At 45.2% G+C, this 22520-nt stretch overlaps 1 long non-coding RNA gene across 2 annotated transcripts; it reads right to left on the bottom strand.

The window, feature by feature from the left end:
- Positions 1-543: 543 nt before the first annotated feature.
- On the bottom strand, positions 544-14234 carry LOC116272743. Of its 2 annotated transcripts, XR_004181329.1 has the most exons (3): positions 13317-14234; positions 11356-11456; positions 544-844 (listed from the first exon to the last, which is right to left on the bottom strand). It is a non-coding gene; the product is annotated as an uncharacterized LOC116272743 (long non-coding RNA). The 2 variants fall into 2 exon arrangements; XR_004181328.1 differs by having other exon boundaries at positions 11356-14234.
- Positions 14235-22520: the final 8286 nt, after the last annotated feature.

Raw genomic sequence — 22520 nt, 5'->3', positions numbered from 1 at the left:
CAAAACGCATGTGCAATATGCTATCTGTAGGAGCATTTCGTCAACAATGACTCACAGTCATATGTGACCTTCACGCACGTCCATGTAAAGACACCACCAAATAGGCTTTGTGTGAGCAACAAGGCTGTTTATTTCACCTGGCTGCAGGAGGGCTGGGTCTGAAAAGAGAGTCAGCACAGGGAGATAGGGGTGGGGCTATTTTATAGGATTTTGGTGGGTAGTGGAAAATGACAGTCAAAGGGGGTTTTTCTCCTATGGGCAGGGGTGGGGGTCACAAGGTGCTCAGTGGGGGAAGTTCTGAGGCAGGAGAAGGAATTTCACAAGGTTAATCGCTCAGTTAAGGAGGGGCAGGAACAAATCACAATAGTGGAATGTCATCAGTTATGGCAGGAACTGGCCATTTTCAATTCTTTTGTGATTCTTCACTTGCTTCAGGCCATCTGGATGTATACGTACAGGCTTGGGCTCAGAGGCCTGACATGACCTTTACTGAATTGCCGAAAATTCAGTCATTTATACACCAAGTGCACACATATTTCATGGTTTCCTATTAAAATTGCATTTAATACCTTTAGAAAATCAACTCAGTTTTCTTATAAAATTAAGTAACATTTTACATGACAATATAAATTCCATTTATATTAAACTTAATCATACATAATTTTATTAGGCAGTGTCTGTGTGTCTACCACTGAATATTCTTTGAGTTCCAGCGTTTGCACAGGCACCACAGCTGAGAAACACAGATTCTGGGTCTTTGTCTGTGTGACTGAGCCAAAGGTGGACGTTATGTTCAACTGTTGAAAGGCATTTTTATTGCCATTCCGACTTGACAATGATACATCTAAAAAGATAATGGAATGGATGTTAATTCCTGTCAAACAGATCACTAGCAATTTCTTCCTTATGCAGAGGTTGCAATGAGCCAAGCTCATGCCACTGGATTCCAGCCTGGGCAACAGAGCAAGACTGCCTCAAAAAAAAAAAAAAAAAAAAAAAAAGAAGAAGAAGAAAATAAAGGAACAAAGATTTGTTTTCTGAAACACAACAGCCAAAAGCGAATAAGTTCAGTTTCAATAAATGGACCAAGATCTTCAAAGACATTTTCTAAAGAAAGCTTTGCAAATGGCCAAGAGACATTTGAAAATATAATAAAAATTATTATTATTATTTTTGAGATAGAGTCTTGCTCTGTCGCCCAGGCTGGAGTGCAGTGGTGCAGTCTCAGCTCTATGCAAGCTCCACCTCCTGGGTTCACACCACTCTCCTGCCTCAGCCTCCAGAGTAACTGGGACTACAGGCACCTGCCACTGAAACTAGGCCTCATAAACCTTAGAAACTAGGCCTCAGGTCCCACCCTGCCTCAGGCCGGGGTGCCAAGATTCGAGAAACAACCTCATGGGGTCCCACCACCAATTCCAGGAAACAACCTCATGGGGTCCCACCCTAGTCGGGGGTCCCACCCTGCCTCAGAGTTCAGATTAACAACTCAAGGAAAGGCCTCGCAGGTCCTGCTCTAACCAATTAGAACAAGACACCTTGCTCAGGCCATAGCTAGACCCACTCATTTTGCGCCTTAAGCTTTGAATTTCACGCCATAAGCTGTGTTTGAACTTGTGTTTGCCTATATAAACAGCCTGTAACAAGCAGTGAGAGTCCCAGGGCCAACTTGGAGCTTAGGACCCTAGTGCGCTAGTAATAAATAACTCTCTGCTGTGAATCCTGGTGTTGGGTGATCCTTGGCGACCCCTGCCAGGAGGAATCGACGGATTCCCGGTTCCAACATTTGGTGCGTGTGGCGGGAATAGGGGGTGCGTCCGAGGGCCCCGACCATCGGCGGAGGCATCTGGCCGGGCCCACGGACTGCTGACTGAGCGGACCTACCAGGTACTTCGTTTGTTCTGTCTGCAATGGCGGCTAACTCTGAATTCTGGGAGTACTCCTTCTGAATTAAGTGGGGAAGGGGACAGGCGTGTCGGCACCTTCCCACTTCGCCCGGGGGCGCCCTGGCATTAGTCTGGAGGAAGGCTGACGACCGGTCAGCACTCCTTAAATCTGTAGGCAGGTCGCCCCTGCGTCTGAATATTTGTAATCTTGTGGCCACTCTCTGGCAGCGGCTTCTCCTTACTTGTCTGGTCTTTGTTTTGTTACTTTTCGTTTGTCCTTGTTATAGCCAGCCAGACTGAAATGGGACAAACGTGGAGCTGACTCCGCTGTCTCTGACCTGACTCACTTCCCTGGCGTCGGGCTCGAGGCCCACAACACACCTCTCTGTAGAAGTCCCGTAGGGAACGATGGCAAAAATTCTGCTGGAATCCGAATGGCCAGCCCTCCAAGTTGGGTGGCCTCAGGACGGAGACATTTAACCTCTCAATTATCTTGCAGGTTAAAGCAAAGAGTGATGGATCCTGGGCCACTCTCAGACACCCACCCAGACCAGGTGACACCAGTACTTGGAGGATCTGGTTAAAGTCCTCCCTCTTCCCAGGTGAAACCCTTCCTCCATTCCCCCTTCCCATCCCAATCTACCCTCCTTGCTTGCCTTAGAAGCCCGAAGAATCCGAATCCGGACCCACATAAGCCAGTCCTCCCAGATGAACCCCAGAGGATCTCCTCCTTCTTGACCCCTGCCTCCTGCACCTGAAAACCCCCTCCTGAGACCTCCACCTTATGCTTCACCCTTGCCCCCTGTTTTGTCTCCGGCTCTTTCCTCTACCACCTCGGCCCCACCCTTTCCCCAACTTCCCCTCGGCCCTCACCGACCCCGTCTCATGCTCAGCGCCACCCGAACTCACCCCTCGGGCCTTCGCCACCCGACCTCGTCTCAGCTTGCGGCGGACGAGGACCCAGATAGCCCTCCCTTGGCGTCTTCCCTTTTCCCTCTCCCGCGCCGTCAATTTACCGTCCAATACTGGCCCTTCTGCCTCGGCCTCTACAGCTGGAAAACCCATAACCTCCTTTTCCCAAGATCCTCAGGCCCTAACCTGCGTTAGCCGTCCATTCTCCTCACCCACCAGCCCACCTGGGATGATTGCCAGCAACTCTTGCAGGTCCTCTGACCACTGTGGCGGGTCCTCCTGGAGGCCGGAGAAAAATGTGCCAGGGCCAGGAGGCCTCCCAACCCAACTCCCAATGAAATAGGCGAGGATTTCCCCTCACCGCCCGGACTGGGACTATGTGAAGCGGCTGGGTAGGGAGAGTCTCGAATCTATGTCCAGGCTCTGTTGGCCCGGGTCAAAGGGCAGGAAAAGCGCCCTAGAATTGTGGAGGTAGAACCATAGCAGGAAAGGGATGAAAGCCCAACAGCCTTTATGGAGAGGCTTCTGGAAGGGTTCGAATGTATACCCATTGATCAGGGCAGAGCATAAGGCTACATTGGCCATGGCGTTCATAGACCAAGCTGCATCAGATATCAGGAAAACTCAAAAGATTAGCAGATGGGATCAGACCTACAGGATTACAGGAATTGGTTAGGGAGGCAGAAAAAGTAGCATAATAAGAGAAACCCTGAGGAAAGGAAGCCAGGTTATGAGAAGGAGGAACAAGAAGGCGAGGATAAAGTAGGGATCGAAGAGGATAAGCATTGCAAAATCCTGGCGGCAGTAGTAAAAGAGAAAGACCAGGGGAGAGGAGAGAGAAGCGAAGGTGGCCAAAAGTGGAAAAGACCAGTGTGCCTACTGCAGGCAGGGACATTGGATCAAAGGTGCCCCAAAGCGTCTAAAGACCAAGAAAAACCTGCCGCTGTCCTGCATACAGAGTGAGGATAGCGAATAAGAATGTCAGGGCTCTGGAGCCCCCGAGCCGGATAACTCTCTCTGTAGGGGCACCCCCACCACCTTCTTAGTGGACACAGGGGCCCAACATTCAGTTTTGACAAAAGGCAACTTGAGCTGAGCCCCTGTCTTCTCGCATCCTGGGTCCAGGGGGACAACAGAAAAAGTACACAAGAAATGGACTAACCACCCGGACAGTTAATCTTGGACCAAGGAATGAGTGACACATTCCTTCTTGGTAGTACCTGAATGCCCCTACCCTCCTGGGGCAGATCTTCTGATAAGCTTTCCGGAGCTAAAATCCATTTCTCGAGACAGGGGCCCAGGTATTAGTCGGAGACGTTAGATGGTAATTACAACTGTGTCTCTACCAAGATGAGCATCGGCCCGTGCTCAGGTCATCACTAGCCTCCCTGATGTTTGGTTAAGACTTTCCCCAAGCTTGGTGAGGAGGCAGGAGGACTTCGGGCTGGCCAAGTATCAAGCCCCAATCATTATTGATCTAAAGCCTACGGTGGTGCCCGTGTCTATCAAGCAATATCCTATGAGCCAAGAGGCTCATATAGGTATCCGACCACATTAACAAATTTCTAGGGCAGGGTGTGCGACATGGCTCGCCCTGGAACCTCTGCCAGTAAAAAGCCTGGTACTCAGGATTACAGGCCCACATCCAAGACTTGAGAGAAATTAGCAGAAAGACATGGACATCATCCCACGGTCTAATATACAACACTCAACTGTAAGGCCAGACTACAACTGGTACACAGTATTAGATTTAAAAGTGCTTTCTTCTGTTTACCTCTGGCCCCCCAAAGTAAAGAACTGTTTGCCTTTGGTGGAAAGATCCTGAGAAAGGAATTTCAGGCCAATTGACCTGGACCCGGCTTCCCCAAAAGTTCAGGCTCTCACTCTCTTGATGAGGCTCTTCATGTGAGACCTGACCGACTTCGGTGACCTTGCTCCAGTATGTAGATGACCTCCTCTTGGCTGCCTACAGAGAGGAAACCTGTATACAAGGTACCAGGCATTACTCAGGTACTGGGTGAAAAGGATACGAATCGCCAGAAGGCACAGCTCTGTCAGACCAAGTAGCATATCTGAGACATATCCTGAGTGAAGGGAAAAAGGGTGGCTCACCCTGGTAGCATAGAAACTGTGGCTAGCCTTCCACCACCAGAAATCACAAAGAGATAAAATTAGAATTCTTGGGAACTGCTAGGTTCTATTAAGCTTGTGGATACCTGGTTTTGCTGAACTGGCCGCCCTTTGCTCACGCTCGCAAGGAAAGTGCCCTTTCACCTGGCAGACCAGAGCATCAATTGGCTTTTGAGGCGCTAAGCAGCACTCTTGTCTGCCCGGCCCTTAGCAGGTTACGGACACTTCACAGCCTTTACCCTCTTCCTAGGCAGAGGCAAGGGATTGCCAAAGGAGTCCTGACCAACCCAGAATTGGGGCCTTGGAAAAGACGTCAGCATACCTGTCTAAGCTGGACCTGGCTGACGTGGCTTCCGATGTCTTTGTATCGGCAGCCACCGCTATGCTGGTCAAGGACTCTGCTAAATTAACCCTTAGGCAGCCACGCAGCTGTTATTACCCCACATGCTCTAGAGGCCATATGCGGCAGCCCGGGACAGTGGATAACCAGCGCCTGACCCACTACCAGAGCCCCTCCTACTGGACACAGGCAGCGTCGGATTTGGCCCTCGGTCTGCTTAAAACCTGCTACGCTGCTGCCGGTACCAGAGGACCAATCAAGCCCTGCGACTGTCAAGGCAGGTATTGGCAGAGACCCATGGAACGCGGGGAGGACCTTAAGACCAAGAACTCTCAGGCGGACCACACTTGAGTACACAGATGGCAGCAGTTACCTTGACTCCAGGTACCCGGAGGCAGGAGCAGCAGTAGTGGATAGCCCACAACACCATTTAGGGGCACAATCACTACCTCCTGGCACGTCTGCACAGAAGAGCTGAGTTAATACTTTAACTAAGGCCCTAGAGCTGTCCAAGGGAAAAGCTAGCATTTATACTGATAGCCCGATATGCCTTTGCAGCGGCTCACACTCATGGAAGTATTTATGAAAGAAGAGTCTCCTAACCTCAGAAGGAAAAATCAGAACAAAGCTAGAAATAATTGCTTTTATTAAAAGCCCTTTTTCTTCCTCAAAGTGGCCATAATTCACTGCCCGGGCACCAGAAAGGACAGGATCCAGTCGCAGTAGGAAACAGACAGGCTGACCAAGTGGCCAAACGAAGTGACCATGGGGCGGGAAATACCGACCCTAGCTGCAGAACCGAGAAAACCAGCCACATAACCACTGAGAACATACCTATACCTCAGAAGATCAGGAAGAAGCAAGAGCCATGGGAGACTATAGAAAACAAAGATACAAAAACTGGGAAAAAGAAGGAAAATAGTCCTTCCCAAAAGGAGGTCTAGCAATGATCAGCAAATGCATGCCTGGACACACCTGAGTAACCCGGAAGCTAAAATTGTTGAGTTGAAAAAAACTGACTTTCTAATCCCAAGGGCAAGTACACTTGTAGAACAATGTATCTACCTGCTGAGTCTGTCAGCAGGTAAACGCTGGGAGCTACTCGAGTGCCAGCAGGAAGCTTGAGCTTCAGTGGTAGCTTATCCAGGGGCCTATTGAAATAGACTTCACTGAAGTAAAAACCTCACTATGCTGGATATAAATACTTACTGGTGTTTGTAGATGCACCTTTTCAGGATGGGTAGAAGCCTACCCCACCTGGCAAGCGAGCACACATAGTAGCCCAGAAAATTCTGGAAGAAATCTTTCCTAGATTAGGACTTCCCAAGGTAATTGGGTCAGACAACGGGCGACGCCGTTTCTCAGGTAAGTCAGGGGCTAGCCAGGATATTGGGGATTAGTGGAAATTGCATTGTGCCTATAGACCTAGAGCTCCAGGACAGGTAGAAAGAATGAATAGAACCATTAAAAAAGAGACCCTTACTAAATTGACCTTAGAGACTGGCTTAAAGATTGAGCGCCTCCTGTCCTAGCTCTATTGAAGAGCCGAAATCGCCTAACGTTTGGGCTCACTCATATAATCCTCTGGAGGACCTCCCCTTGTCAGCCCAGCGACTCCTTCTCCCCACTCAGATCCTAAGACTGACCTACAGGCTCTGCTGAGGACTCCAAGCAGTACAGGCCCAAATCTGGGCCCCCTTGTATGTACCGACCAGGTTACCCTGGGCCGATGCCTTCCAGGTGGGGAGACTCCGTCACGTCAGCGGCACTGCTCTCAGGACTAGAGCCTCGATGGAAAAAGGACCCTACATTGTTCTCCTGACCACACCCACAGCCATGGAGTTGGAATCTCCACTTGGATCCGCATCCCCGCCCAAGGCTGCTCCAGAGATGCCCAGACCAGCACCATCTGAGACATGGAAACTCCGGCGCTCCGAGGACCACGGCTCAAGATGAACTCTCTTGTATCTAACCCCGCCCTTTATTGCTTGCCTCCTTCCCTGTGCGCTGGCAGTATACTCACTGATGCTAACCCCCACCGACCATATAACCTGACCTGGCAGGTAGTGGTACAACAATCATGAGGTCTAGGTGAAACCTCAAGGAAATTGCTCCTCTAGGGACTTGGTTCCAGACCTCTATTTCCAACCTAGACAAAATAGCAAAGATAGATGACATGGAAGGGAGATGGAGAAAACAGGTTAGAAGAGGTGTCCATCGGCGAGGCAGGTTCTATGCAACCACGGATGCAGGACAGAAATGAAAAAACTTGTGGAGATATAACTCACCTGTGTATTGCAATAGTTGGTCCTGTGTAACTAATAATGATGGAGAGAATGGAAATGGGTACGAAACCCTGGTACTAACCATCCTTTGTCAACCCTGCACCAGAACCGATATTCAAAATTGCAATCTGGTCGCATCAAATTTAAAGGTGTGGCAAAATCTGATAACAGTTGGATAACAGGGTTAATATGGGGCCCTAACTGCTTATCTATACCAAACGCCATTATGGGGTCCCTATTTAAATTAGATTACTAGTCGACCAGGACGCTGGCCTCCATTAGGGCCAAACCAGGTTTATCAGAGCAAAGAAGCCCCTGGCTCCCGTGCGGGGAAGCCACAACAAAAGCTCCTCAAAGCACTTCCCGCCCTTGATCTCCGCCTCCTTTAAATACACACCCTCAGCCCAAAGCGTCACCCGCTGGCCCTTGGCCGGAATGGGAGACAGGCTCCTAAATCTCATAAAGGGCTCCTATCTTGCCTTAAAGCCAGACAAGGTAGAATTCACCTCCTCTTGCTGGTTATGCCTAGCAACAGGCCCTCAGCAATGCGAAGGCATACGCCTCCACTGCTAAATTCATTGATTCCACCATCCTACTGGATAGTGTGGGAATTCAACACAATAAATGACCCTGGCTGAAGTTTCTGAATTCGAGAACCTGCATAGACCAAGTGCCTAGTCATCCAGCACCTTTGTAATGTAACCTTGCAGTACCCAGATCAATGCGCTATTTGGTCCCCTCTGAGATGGACTGGTGGGCTTGCGACACTGGACTCACCCCTGTATATCCACACAGCTGTTTTTTAGCAGAGGCACCCACTGTGCGTGTTGGTACAAGTTGTTCCCCAAGTCTACTACCACTCTAGAACTCCTTTGACCTCCAGTATGAGCAGAAAACCCATATAAGACCAAAAAGAGAACTTATCTCCCTCACTTTCGCCGTCATGTTGGGAATAGGTGGCGGCTGGAGTTAGGACTGGGGCAGCAGCCCTAGTACATGGTAACTACCATCTGCACCAACTTAGAATGGCCATAGATGAGGACATTAGAGCCATGAACACTCTATCACAAAACTTCCAAGAGTCCTTGACTTCTTTGTCTGAAGTTGTGTTACCAAAACCGTGAGGACTAGAAATTGTCTTTTTCTGAAAGAGGCGGGCTCTGTGCAGCCCTGAAGAAGAGCACAATGTTGTTTTTATGCAGATCATTCAGGAGTAAGTTAAAGGGTCTATGGCAAAACTAAGGGAAAGATTAGACAAAAGAAAGAAAAGAAGAGGTCTCAGCAGGGTTGGTTTGGCTGTTTGGCCATCCCTTGGTTTTGCTGTAATCTCCACCATCTTAGGACCCTCATCCTGCTCCACGCTCATCGACTTCGGGCGTTGCATACTTAACGCTTACCTAAGCCCTTATTAAAATAGATTAAACTATAGTACATGCTATGGTTCTGACCCAACAATACCAGACCCTCAGGACTGAAGAAGAGAGGCTCAAGGTGAGCCTCTGACCTAAAAGAGGAGAATGAAACTAGGCCTCATAAAACTTAGAAACTAGGCCTCAGGTCCCACCCTGCCTCGATAGGGTCCCACCTGCCAATTCGAGAACAACCTCGTGGGGTCCCTGCAATTCCGGGGAAACAACCTCATAGGGTCCCACCCTGCACCAATTCCGGGGTCCCACCCTGCCTCGAAGTTCTGGAATTAACAACTCCAGGAAAGAACTCATAAGGTCCTGCTCTAACCAATTAGAACAGACACTTGCTCAGGCCATAGCTAGACCCACTCATTTTCGCCTTAAGCTTTGTTTGAATTTAGCCATAAGATGTGTTTGAACTTGTGTTTGCCTATATAAACAGCCTGTAACAAGCAGTCGAGTCCCCAGGGCCAACTTAGAGCTCCAGGACCCTAGCTGGCTAGTAATAAATAACTCTCTGCTGTGAATCTCGTGTCGGGTGATCCTTCGCGGCGACCCCTGCCCAGGAGGGAATCGACAGTTCGGTTCCAACACCACCACGCCTGACTAATTTTTTGTATTTTTAGTAGAGACGGGGTTTCACCGTGTTAACCAGGAAGATCTTGATCTCCTGACCTTGTGATCCATCCACCTCAGCCTCCCAAAGTGCTGGGATTACAGGTGTGAGCCACTGTGCTTGGCCTCAAAATTACTTGAGAGAAATGCAAAGCACAATCCCAGTGAGCTCTTACCTCTCACCCATTAGCATGGCCACTATTCAACGCACAAAAGGAATCAATGTTGTCAAGGATGCAGAGCATTTAGAACCCCCATGCACTGTGGTGGGAGAGAATAATGCAGCCCCCAAGAAAATTTGGATGGAGATTTCTCAAAATATTAAAAATAAAATGCATCTTGGTGTGGCGGCTCCTGCCTGTAATTCCAACACTTTGGGAGGTTGAGGTGGGATAATTACTTGAGCTCAGGAGTTTGAGTCCAGCCTGAGCAACATAGTGAGACCCCATCTCTACAAAAATTAACCAGGTGTGGTGGCATGTTTCTGTAGTTTCAGCTACTGGGATGGCTGAGGTGTGAGGATTGTTTCAGCCCAGGATGTTAAGGCTGCAGTGACCATTATTACACCACAGCACTCTAGCCAGGGTGACAATGTTAAGATGTTATCTCAGAAAAATGAAATTATCCTATAATCCAGCAATTCCATTTCTGGGTATCTATCTATGTATGCAAAGCAGGAGCTGGAATGGACATTTGCACACACATGTGTATAATAACATTCCCCCCCGCAAAAGATGAAAACTACTTAAAAGTTTCTTGATAGATAAATCGATAAAGATGTGGCATATGCATGCAATGGAATATGGCTCTACCTTCTGAAAGCAAATTATGCAGGTGCTACAAAAAGTATAAAACTTTAGGACATTCGGTGAAACATGCCAGAAACAAAGTGACAAAGATCATATAATTCCATTTATATGAGCTATCTCAAGTAGTCAAACTTACAGAAACAGAAATTAGAATGATGTAATTTCATAAGGTGGAGAGAGAGTAAAAGGGGCAGTTAATGCTTCAGGGGTATTGAGTTTCAGCTTTGTAAGATGTGAAAATTCTTGGCTGGGCACAGTGGCTCACACCTGTAATCCCAGCACATTGGGAGGCTGTGGCAGGTGGATCATGAGGTCAGGAAGTTGAGACCAGCCTGGCCAACATAGTGAAACCCCATCTCTACTAAAAATACAAAAATTAGCCAGGCATGGTGGTGGGTGCCTGTAATCCCAGCTACTCGAGGCTTAGGCAGGTGAATCACTTGAACCCGGGAGGCGGAGTTTGCAGTGAGCCAAGATTGAGCCACTGCACTCTAGCCCGGGTGATAGAGTGAGACTCTGCCTCAAAAAAAAAAAAAAAAAGAAAAAAAAAGAGAAAGTTTTGGAGTTTTGTTGCAGAGCAATGTAAATATACTTAGCACTGCTAAACTGTACACATTAAAAATATAAGATGGCCAATATCATGTGTTTTCACAAATTAAAAATTTGTGAAAAGTACTTAAAAGATATTCAGCATAATAAAGTGTTCCTAAATTATCTTCAAATTACAAAAGTGTTTTGCTCCCACAAAATCACTTAGATTCATCCAAAAGCACAGAGTGAAATTAATATTCTTTTCATGACTACTTGACTCAACAGGGTAAAACAACCTTCAGCACAAGCCAAGAACACAAATAGACAAGATAAGCCATGCAGAAAGTTGGGGTTATGATTTTAGAGGAAGACAAATACATGCATAATTTGATTGGTGATGAATATGACATATTCCTACTAAGCCCCACATTGACTTACAGTGTTTCTAGAGAGTTCCAAATTGACATCCAGAATCACTGACATCCAAAATCACCACTCCCAGGTAAAACCAAACACACCATACACTGACACCAAGAAACCTACCATAAAAAAAAAAAAAACATACAAAATTACCAAATAAGAATGAGAAAAGCATTCACCCAAACAATCCTGTATACAACCTAGATATACTACTGAAAAAAAATCCCCATAGATTTTCAAATGGATATGTGTAAATGTGAAGAGCAGATATTTTAAATCATAACTGTTTGAAACAGTTGCCCCAGAGCAAGCACCTCCACTCTCAGGAAGACAGTGGCACAATCCTCTGGCTTAATAGACCACAAGGCCACATGGAGCATTGGTGGCACATGGGGTGGGACAGCAGGAGCACTGGTTCTGGAGTTTTGGAGGGCAACTGCAGGCCCCAGTGTAGGCCCCAGCCTCTGGCACACTGGTGCATGCCAAAAAAGGAGCCCTCAGGCCACCACCACTCTCATCAGGGCCCTTGCATCTGTCACTTTGTAATCTGTGCCTGCAGCTCCCTGGTCCCTGAAGGTCCTGTTCTCCAGGAGGCAGATAGCTTTGCTTCCAGCCTCCACACCTTCTTATTTCACCTGTGCAGGATATAAGGATCTGTGCTGTTCCTGTGCCTCTAAGGATCCATGTGCCCAACCATGAGAATAAGAAGGAGGTGTTTTGAGGGAGCCAGAGGCAGTGGCTGGCTGAGAGGAGGGGTGACAGGACCACTACGTGCATGATGTCATGGGTGGTAGGGCAGGCAGGGCTGGCTGCTTCCTAGGCAAGGAAGTCAGAAGATCCAATGGTTTCCACCATCTCCACACTCTAACCAGGGTTGCCAGGGGGAGATCTAAATACATTCATGACCGGATGCTACAGAAATGGAAGCAGCAGCAGCTTCATCTTGGAGTTGCATGGCTGTTATCATGACCAAACAATGGGGAAAGGGCTGACTCTCCAACAAAAGGTATTTAAAAACTCAATATTGAAACTTTCAAAAATTAACCTAGACCTTTCCTTTGCACAAAGTACAAAACATTACTTACCTATTTATGTATGCATAGCAGGAACTAGAAATGACATTTGCACACCCATGTTCATAAACAGTATTATTCTAAAACCAAAAGTTGGAAGCTACTTATATAACCCTTGACATATAAATGGATTTTTAAAATGGAATATACATGCAATGGGAAATAATTCTATTTTATAAAATGAAATTAAGTCACACACTATTATAAAGATAACCCTTGAGGGCTAGGTGTGATGACTCATGCCTGTAATCCACATAATTGGGGAGGTAAAATAAAAGAGAGAGAGAGAATCTCTTGAGGCAAACAGTTCAAGATCAACCTGGACAACATAGGGAGACTGCATATCTTCCAAAAAGGAGTAAATCTTTACAACATTAAGTAAAGAGAAATACGCAAAAAAACAAAGTAACAGGGAGTATATAATTTCATTTATGTGAGATATTTTTAGTAGTCCACTCATAAAAACAGAAAGTAGAATGGTGTTTGTCAAGAGCTGGGGGAGGAGGAACGTGTTACCAAGAAGTGCAAGGTCCTTAATTTTTGTCTTCTTGAGAGAAATAATTTAGCCAAGAGGTAATTTAGTGAAACAAGCAGAGTTTATTAAAGGAAAATAAAGTACACTCCAAGAGGAGTGGGCTGGCCCAATTGAAAACTGCCCTGAGAGTTCCATGTTGCAGTTTTTATTATCTTGCACTTAAAAAAAAAGTTTCCTCATCGGTCTTAAGGGGCTGTTTTTTCTGGTCATTTCTAACTATCGGCCTACTCTAACATTCGCTTCTCAATAGATTGCGACTAAAAATCTTCAAGTCTAGGGGCACTGTGGGTCTTCTGTAACTACTTCCTGCTGATATGAGACAAAGAACTCATCAGTGTCTCATTCTCTTGCTCCCTTTCAGGGAAAGATACCTTCTATGTTTCCCCAGAAGGTTAAACTTGCAGTGTCCAGAGGAAATGTGGAGGAACATGGTTGTCCAGAAGGGAAGAAGATAGATCAGTGTTCCTGTTGCAGGACTGCTTGTAGTCTGAGGTGAGAGAAAACAAACCTGGTTACTAGATTTAGTGAACAAGGCCCAAAAAGGATGGGGGAAAAACAAACAAACAAACAAACAAACAAACATAAGAACAAGGCCAGAGATCCCAAGAAAATGAGATGTCATGAGAATTGGAACCAGTTGGCATCCTAGGAGAACTAGCTCTCAGTGGCATGTTTAGGATGGCTTAGTTTATAAAATCTCTAACTTAATTCTGGCCTTTCCCTATTCTGTTAACCCAGAAACAGCATTTTTCTCCTAGAATAAGGCAAATTCCTTTGTGAGCTACAGCTGGTATGTCAAGACCTCTACAACTTTGGAGAACTACAACCATGAGAGAACTTGTTGCTGTGACTCAGAGTTGGAGCAGTGGTTTCTATTTTGTGAGTCAGTTCCAGAGACAGGTGGTGGTAAGTTGAGGAGGCAATAATAATACCAGTTATTTCTGTGGTGGCACTTGTGGTGCCAAGCTCATTGCAGAAAGAAATTAGATGAACTGCTCAGTCAATCTGGTGTTGAGTAAATAAGTGTTAAATGGTGTCGTAAATAAGGGTAATAGCAGAGGAGCATCACCTGGGACAATGGAAACTTAAGGGGTGAGGTAAGCCAGAATGTATGTTCTGGTTCAGTTTGCCGGGAGGCAGAGATAAACTTGCATTTCCCAGAGGAATTAAAGTTCTGCAGTTGAGAAACAAGAATGAGGCGAGGTGCAGTGGCTCACGCCTGTAATCCCAGCAATTTGGGAGGCCGAGGCAGGCGGATCACGAGGTCAGGAGATTGAGACCATCCTGGCTAACACAGTGAAATGCCGTTTCTACTAAAAATACAAAAAATTAGCTGAGCACCTGTAATCCCAGCTACTCAGTAGGCTGAGGCAGTTGAATGGCATCAACCTGGGAGGTGGAGCTTGCAGGGAGCCGAGACCGCGCCACTGCACTCCAGGCTGGGCAACACAGTGAGACGCCATCTCAAAAAAACAAAAACAAACACAAAACCAAGAATGAATGTAGGAGGTAAGGTCAGATCCAAACATTGACCAGTGTGCTTTGTTGGCTACCCAATATATGATATTTTGCCAATAAAGTTGCTGCTATCAGGGAGCCAGACATGGGTGATTAGTTTGAATAGGACAGTGGGTCCTATTTTCTCACAAGAGCATGTGTCTAATAGTATCAAGGAGAAGCGGAGCGCAGTTTCTATTTTGTGAGTCAGTTCCAGAGACAGGTGTTGGTAAGTTGAGGAGGTAATAATAATGCCAGCTATTTCTGTGGTAGCACTTGTGGTACCAAGCTCATTGCAGAAAGAAATTAGATGAACTGCTCAAGGAGTATCAAGGAGAAGAGTTTTCTGGAAGGAATTACAGAGTTGAAACCTATTGCATAATCTATACCAGCTTGGTCAATACCATGAGTTAGATTGACTGCAAGAAGGGTGACTGAAGCAGAATTCAGTGGCATCATTTTGGATGAATGGTCCAGGAGTTAAAATATTTGAAGGGCCCAGAGAATCTCATTTGGTTAAAAAAAAAAAAAGTTTGAGAGGTATCAATAATGGTGCTGTTTGTGTTACATTGTGCTCAGTCAAGTTCACCCACAAGGGTTTTGGAATTTATGGTATGATAGATGTATAGAGGTGTCAGTTCAATAAGGGTAACAGGGGAGAACAAGGGGCTTAAGGCTGTGGAATAAAATCTTTAAAGCCACTTTAGTTTGTGTTAGAAACAGTACATTAGTAGGGGGAAGCTTTTGTATAGTGAGGTCTCGATCGTAGTTGAAGCCATGTTGGGACTAAGGAGTTGGCCATTCTTGTATTATGACCAAGTAGGACATTCCTACCATGAATGAAGAGGAATTCATGCGTAGCTAACATGTTGAGACATAGGAAGAACTGGCAGACTTTAGTAGTTGTGGAGCTGCCTATAGAGTGCTAAAAAAAAGACTGTTGACAGTTAGTGCACATGAAGGTGATTTTAGCCAGAAGTAAGATTGATGACTATAGAGAATTAGGTTGCATGGTTCCAAGGAAAGTAGATTAGGGCCAAAGTGAGAAGCTTGCTGATTAAGAGATACTGTGAACACAATGAGTATTAGAGAGAGAGATCAATACTCAGATTATGACTTTGAAGTTTAAATCTAGGAGGGGCATAGCAAACACTTCCCTGGAGAGCGTGATGGTTTACAGTAATAAAGGCCTATTAGTAAGTCTGCATAGAGTATTACAACTTGCAATATAAAGGCCAAAATATTACTAACAATTGCTGATGAACTAAGGCAGTCAAAAGTAAAATAACTAAATCATTAGGCTAAAAAAAATCATACTAAAGATAGCTCTTACTGAAACTTTGGGCAGTGCACAAGTTAGGGTTAAAGTAAGAATAAACAGTATCTTTGAAAATAAGATTGCCAATATTGGGACTACCCTACTGTGAGGTAAAGGAGTGGGAGCATTACTTATCCTCTTTTAAAGAGAAATTTTAAATCCTCTAGTGGCTCACAGGAGTAGCTGAGTGTTGGTTCCTTAAAGTCTTGTTGGCCAGGTGTGGTGGCTCACATGTGTAATCCCAACACTTTGGTAGCCTGAGGCGGGCAGATCAGGAGGTCAGGAGTTTGAGACCAGCCTGACCAACATGGTGAAACCCCATCTCTACTAAAAATACAAAAAGTAGCCGGGCTTGGTGGTGTGTGCCTGTAATCCCAGCTACTCAAGAGGCTGAGGCAGGAGAATCACTTGAACATGGGAGGTGGAGGTTGCAGTGAGCTGATTGTGCCACTGCACTCCAGCCTAGGCAACAGAGTAAGATTCCATCTCAAAAAAAAAAAAAAAATCTTTCCAGGGTTTTATTCAGAAGTGATGTATTCAACCAGGGATGCCAGGAACTTCGATAACTATTGGGGTATAAAGTATGATAGTAAAAGGCTTATTTTGTAACCGGGTTAGTTGAGATCCCAGAGACCCATCTCTCCAGATTTTAATGAGGACGTGTGACCCTGCCTATTATAAGGGTTGTTGGTTGTTACAGGAGTCACACTCAGTCAGCATCATTTATCCCAACTCCTGCATGGCCGTGTGAAATTAAGTCATGGATTTTAATTTGGTAACCACTGGGTACATTAGGTTTGCATGTAGAAAGGGTTTCTCACATAGGATTCCAAAGGAACTAAGGCATAGATGTAATTTCGGGGCTGTTCAGATCTGGAGAAGTGCCATGGGCAGTTCTAGACATGGTAAAGAGGTTTCCTGGCATCATTTGCTCAGGGTCCTTTTAATGGCTTCATTAATTCTACCTTCCAGGAAGATTGTGGCCTTAAGGAGAAGTGTAGAATGTATTTTATCCCTAGGGTTTTTGCCACTAATTGAGTATAGTTTATAAAGTAAACATGGACCATTATTACTTTGTGAAGACTGTGAAAGCCCAAACCAGGTGATAATTTCTTTGAGGAGAGCCTTGGCAACTACTTGAGTCTTTTCTGTTCTAGTATGAAAGGCTTCAACCCAGCCAGTAAATGTGTCCGCAAAAATCAGAAGGTATTTATAGCCTCAACAGGCTGGGAATTGAGTAGTCTATCTGCCAGTCTTTCTGCTGGGTAGGTTTCTTATTGCTGAACTGGCTGAATTAAGGGAAGCAGCTTAGGGCCTTGAGGATTATTGCAGACACAGAATGGACAGGCTTTACTAACTTTCCAAAAAAGTTTTTTTTTTTTTTTTTTTTTTTTTTTTTAACGTTTGATGGAGATGGTCTCTCCCAAAGTGACGAGAATTATAAAGTGCCCTTATTACTTTCTGTTGGAGGGCCTGGGAGGATAAAGAACCTCACCCAATTATTACAATTTTTCAAGTTCTAGGGTGTATTTGCATTTGATCGCCATTTCTGTCTTGAGTATATTGCAGGTTGGGTAGGTTGTTAGGCAAAGGTGGAATAAGGGCCACAAAAAGTTCCCAGAGATGGTGGTGGCCCTAGCTGCTTGGTCAGCCCTCCTGTTTCTCTGAGCAATTTCATCTTGACCCTTCTGGTGGTGCCAGCAATGAACTACAGCTACTTTCTATGGTAGGTGGATGGGCTGGACTAGGGTAAAAATCTGTGAGCCATATTTAATAGGGGTACTCTCTGCTGTCAAAAGTCTCCTTTCTTTCCAGATGGCTGCATAAACATGAGTACTAAGAAGGCATGTTTGAGGGCATGGTGCCTCATGCCTGTAATCCCAGCACTTTGGGAGGCTGACCTGGGTGAATCACTTGAGGTCAGGAGTTTGAGACCAGTCTGGCTAACATGGTGAAACCCCGTCTGTACTAAAAATACAAAAATTAGCCAGGCGTGGTGGAGCACACCTGTCAGTCCCAGCTACTAGGGAGGCTGAGACACACAAACTGCATGAACCTGGGAGGTGGAGGTTGCAGTGAGCCAAGATTGCACCACTGCACTCCAGCCTGGGCAACAGAGTAAGACTCCGTCAAAAAAAAAAACAACAACAACAACAACAACAAACAAACAAAAAAAGGCGTATTTGAAGTCTGTATTAATAGTAACTTTTTGGTTCTTTCTTAGTTCTAGGGGTTTGGTCAGAGCTGTGAGTTTTGACTGCTGGGCTAAGGTTCCTAGAGATAATTTAAAGTTTTATAAACAAATAAAAACCTATTTGGGGAGCCAGTGTAAGATAATTGGTAGTATTTAGGCAAAACTGAGAAATAGGCACAAAGGAAACTACATTAATAGAGTGCAATATTTAATTCAAGAAGTAAATTTGTATTTATAAAAGTAATAAAATCATAGTTGTACTATGTGCATTTGTAGTAAATAATATTTATTTATTTATTTATATTTTTATTTTTTGAGATGGAGTCTCACTCTGTCATCCAGGCTGGAGTCCAGTGGCGTGATCTCGGCTCACTGTAAGTTCTGCCTCCCGGGTTCATTCACACCATTTTCCTGCCTCAGCCTCCTGAGTAGCTGGGACTACAGGCACCCACCCCCATGCCCAGCTAATTTTTTGCATTTTTAGTAGAGACAGGGTTTCACCGTGTTAGCCAGGATGGTCTCGGTCTCCTGACCTTGTGATGCGCCCGCCTCAGCCTCCCAAAGTGCTGGGATTACAGGCATGAGCCACCATGCCCAGCTTGAAGTAAATAATATTTAATTACATTACGGCATTTACTGACTACAGATACAGGTAAAAATTATGCTATAAGTATTCTGAATTGCTAAAGGGGTGGGGAAGGACAGTTGAAAGGAAAGTTGTTTCCAAGTACGTCAGTATCAAATGGCAATTTCTAGAGTTTATGTGGTTTAAATACAGGAAACATTTCTCTTTTCTGTATATTTTATACATTTTGCACATACAAATATGACAAGAAACATTTAACAATTTTTGTTAAATTTTTATTAAGAATGTGTTGAAGATAATCATGTTTCTGTTTGAAGAGGGATTTTACTGTAATAAGTATTATCTCTAGAGTCAAAGTTGCCTGTGTTGTGAGCAAGTCATTTTTCTCTATGGCTCTGTTTCTTTTTCTGTAAAATGAGGATAATAATAATACCTATGTTATTAATCATCTGTGAAAATTATTTTTTTTTTTGAGATGGAGTTTTGCTTTTGTCACCCAGGCTGGAGTGCAATGGTGTGATCTCAGCTCACTGCAATCTCCACTTTCTTGAATTTATACCTCTGAGGCAACTATGTCTTATTTTACAGACATGTCTCCAGATGCCCATTTCTTGTAAATTCCCAAGCATCTGGTAACCAGCATTCTACTGTCTTGCTTATTTCACTTAGCATAGTGTACTCCACATTTATCCACATTGTTTCAAATGAAACGATTTCCTCCCTTTTAATGTGGAATTGTAGTTCCTTGTGTATACCACATTTTTGGAAAAATACATTCATTTATTGGTTGAAAAACTCATGTAATGAGAAGATATTTCTGTATTAAAGAATGTATTGTAATTCAGTATATACATGTTTTATTAATAGTTGATTTCTACTAAATGCTAACCATTATACTGTATATGTTTTAATAAATTTTATTTTTGGTCTGGCGCAGTGGCTCACACCTGTAATCCCAGCAGTTTGGGAGGCCGAGGTGGGAGGATCACAAGGTCAGGAGTTCGAGACCAGCCTGGCCAACATGGTGAAACCCGTCTCTACTAACAACACAAAAATTAGCCAGGCGTGGTGGTGCACACCTGTAATCTCAGCTACTAAGGAGGCTGATGCAGGAGAATCGTCTGAACCCAAGAGGCGGAGGTTGCAGTGACCTGACATTGTACCACTGCACTCCAGCCTGGCGACAGAGCAAGACTCTGTCTCAAAAACAAAATAAAAAAGAAAATAATCATAGGAACTCTAATATTTACTAGCATGTCTTAGACCCAGAACAATATATAATACAAGACAATGCACTCTAGGGCTTTTACTTTTACGCTTGAAGTACCTGGAGTTTCTAGTGCTGATGGAAATCATATATAAGACAGACACTAAAAGGGCGAGTGATGCTAAAGGTCCCATAATTGGCCACTCTGTGAACACAGTAAATGAATTTTCATCAAAAATCACTGAGAGGCTTAGCACGGTGGCTCACGCCACTAATCCCAGCACTTTGGGAGGCTGACGTGGGTTGATCACAAGGTCAGGAGTTTGAGACTAGCCTGGCCAACTTGGTGAAACCCTATCTCTACTAAAAATACAAAAATTAGCTGGGCGTGGTATTGGGCACCTGCATCCCAGCTACTCGGGAGGCTGAGGCAGGAGAATGAATCACTTGAACCCGGGAGGTGGAGGTTGCAATGAGCTGAGATCATACCACTGCACTCCAGCTGGGTGTCAGAGCAAGACTCCATTTCCAAAAAAAAAAAATAATTTAAAAAAAAAAATCACTGAGAAAATATTTGAATTCAATAGCTGCCATAATCTTCAAACATTTTGCAGAGAAAGTGACCAAGGACTTGGATAAAGTAAGGTGACTAAAAATGAAAACTGTAGCTCATGAAATGCATCCACTAAAACAAAAAATTGGAAGAGAAATTCCTCAAGATTGTAGTATGAATATGGACAAAAAAGATCATTGCAGAGTTTGAATCTACAGAGATAATTCTATTGTTTTTCCACCATTTAACATTCACACTCAAAAATATAAGATTCTGGCCTGGCACGGTGGTTCATGCCTGTAATCCCAGCACTTTGAGAGGCTGAGGCAGGCAGATCATTAGGTCAAAAGATTGAGACCATCCTGGCCAACATGGTGAAACTCCATCTCTATTAAAAATACAAAAATTGCCGGGCGCAGTGGCTCACGCCTGTAATCCCAGCACTTTGGGAGGCCGAGGTGGGCGGATCACGAGGTCAGGAGATCGAGACCATCCTGGCTAACACGGTGAAACCCCCTCTCTACTAAAAATACAAAATATTAGCCAGGCGTGGTGGTGCATGCCTGTGGTACCAGTTACTCAGAGGCTGACGCAGGAGAATGGCATGAACCCAGGAGGCGGAGCTTGCAGTGAGCGGAGATCATGCCACTGCACTCCAGCCTGGGCGACAAAGCGAGACTCCGTCTCAAAAACAAAAAACAAAAAACAAAAATTAACCGAGTGTGGTGGCGGGTGCTTGTACTCCCAGCTACTCAGGAGGCTGAGGCAGGAGAATCACTTGAACCTGGGAGGCAGAGCTTGCAGTGAGCTGAGATTGAGCCACTGCACTCCAGCCTGGTGACAGAGTGGGACTCCATCTAAAATAAATAAATAGAAGATTTTGTATGGAAAAATAAGTTTTACTATGTCACAGAAAATTAAATGTAAAATTCTTCACTTACCATTGTCTCCTAAAAATTTTCTTCCTTTTTGTTGTTGTTGAGATGGTGTCTTGCTCTGTTGGCAGGATGCACTGAAGTGGCACAACGTCAGCTCACTGCAACCTTCGCATCCAGGGTTCAAGTGATTCTCCTGCCTCAGCCTCCGGAGTGGCTGGGACTACAGGCACGTGCCACCATGCCTGGCTAATTTTTGTATTTTCAGTAGAGATGGGGTTTCACCATGTTTGCCAGGATGATCTTGGCTCTTGACCTCATGACCTGCCTGTCTCAGCCTCCCAAAGTGCCGGGATTACAGCACTTTTTAGGCCACCATGCCTGGCCTAAAAATTTTATTACTAAGATATATTTCCTCTTAAGAAATTTCAAAATTCTGATGTGTTTCTACATATGGTGGTACAATATACAACCCACTTATATTAATGCTTTCCTTGTTCTAGCTTTTGTTACATTTTACACACTTTGTCATAGAATCTCATACAATTTTTCTTTTACAAACACAGAAAAACAATGCCGACTTCTCCTGCCTCAGCCTCCCAAGTAGCTGGGACTACAGGCGCCCACCACCTCGCCCGGCTAATTTTCTTGTATTTTTAGTAGAGACGGGGTTTCACCGTGTTAGCCAGGATGGTCTCGATCTCCTGACCTCGTGATCCACCCATCTCGGCCTCCCAAAGTGCTGGGATTACAGGCTTGAGCCATCGCGCCCGGCCTATTTGTATTCATATTATGAAGCCTACTTCTCTCATTTCAGCCATCTCAGACTCAGCTCAGTTCTGAACCCTGGCTGGAGAGGTGTTGCATGCAGTTGGTTGGAGAAAAGGGCGCACTCTGACTTTTGAGTTTTCATCATTTTTGTGCCATTTCTCATCTTTGTGGGTGTTTGGGTGAGGGAGAAGGGACAAAATGGAGGAAGGTGAACAAGATGGCACAGTCCCGATTGCTTCCAGGTTCTTCATCACCAACTCTCCCACGCCCAGGAAAGTGCAGGACAACCAAGCATGCGCCAGGTGACATCAATCCCAAGAGATCGAAACTTACCTGGCCACGCCTATGGAGACGCCCCTATCACGCCCTTATCCCGCCCACTGCCCTCCCACTTCCAGTAACAATGCATAAAAGTCCCTGGAGGCAGGAGCCGATGTGACTTCTTCGGCCCCCGCATTGGTGGACTGGAGAACCTCACCCGAGAGCCCCAGCGCGACTTCCCTGGCCCCATACCTGAGGACTGGAGAACCTCCCCGGAGAGTGTATGCATATTTGCAATAAAAGGCTGCTGCTT

The sequence above is a fragment of the Papio anubis genome, unplaced genomic scaffold (genome assembly GCF_008728515.1).
Source record: "Papio anubis isolate 15944 unplaced genomic scaffold, Panubis1.0 scaffold180, whole genome shotgun sequence".
In the NCBI taxonomy this organism is placed as follows: domain Eukaryota; kingdom Metazoa; phylum Chordata; class Mammalia; order Primates; family Cercopithecidae; genus Papio; species Papio anubis.
This window is presented reverse-complemented; position numbering and strand designations above follow the sequence as displayed.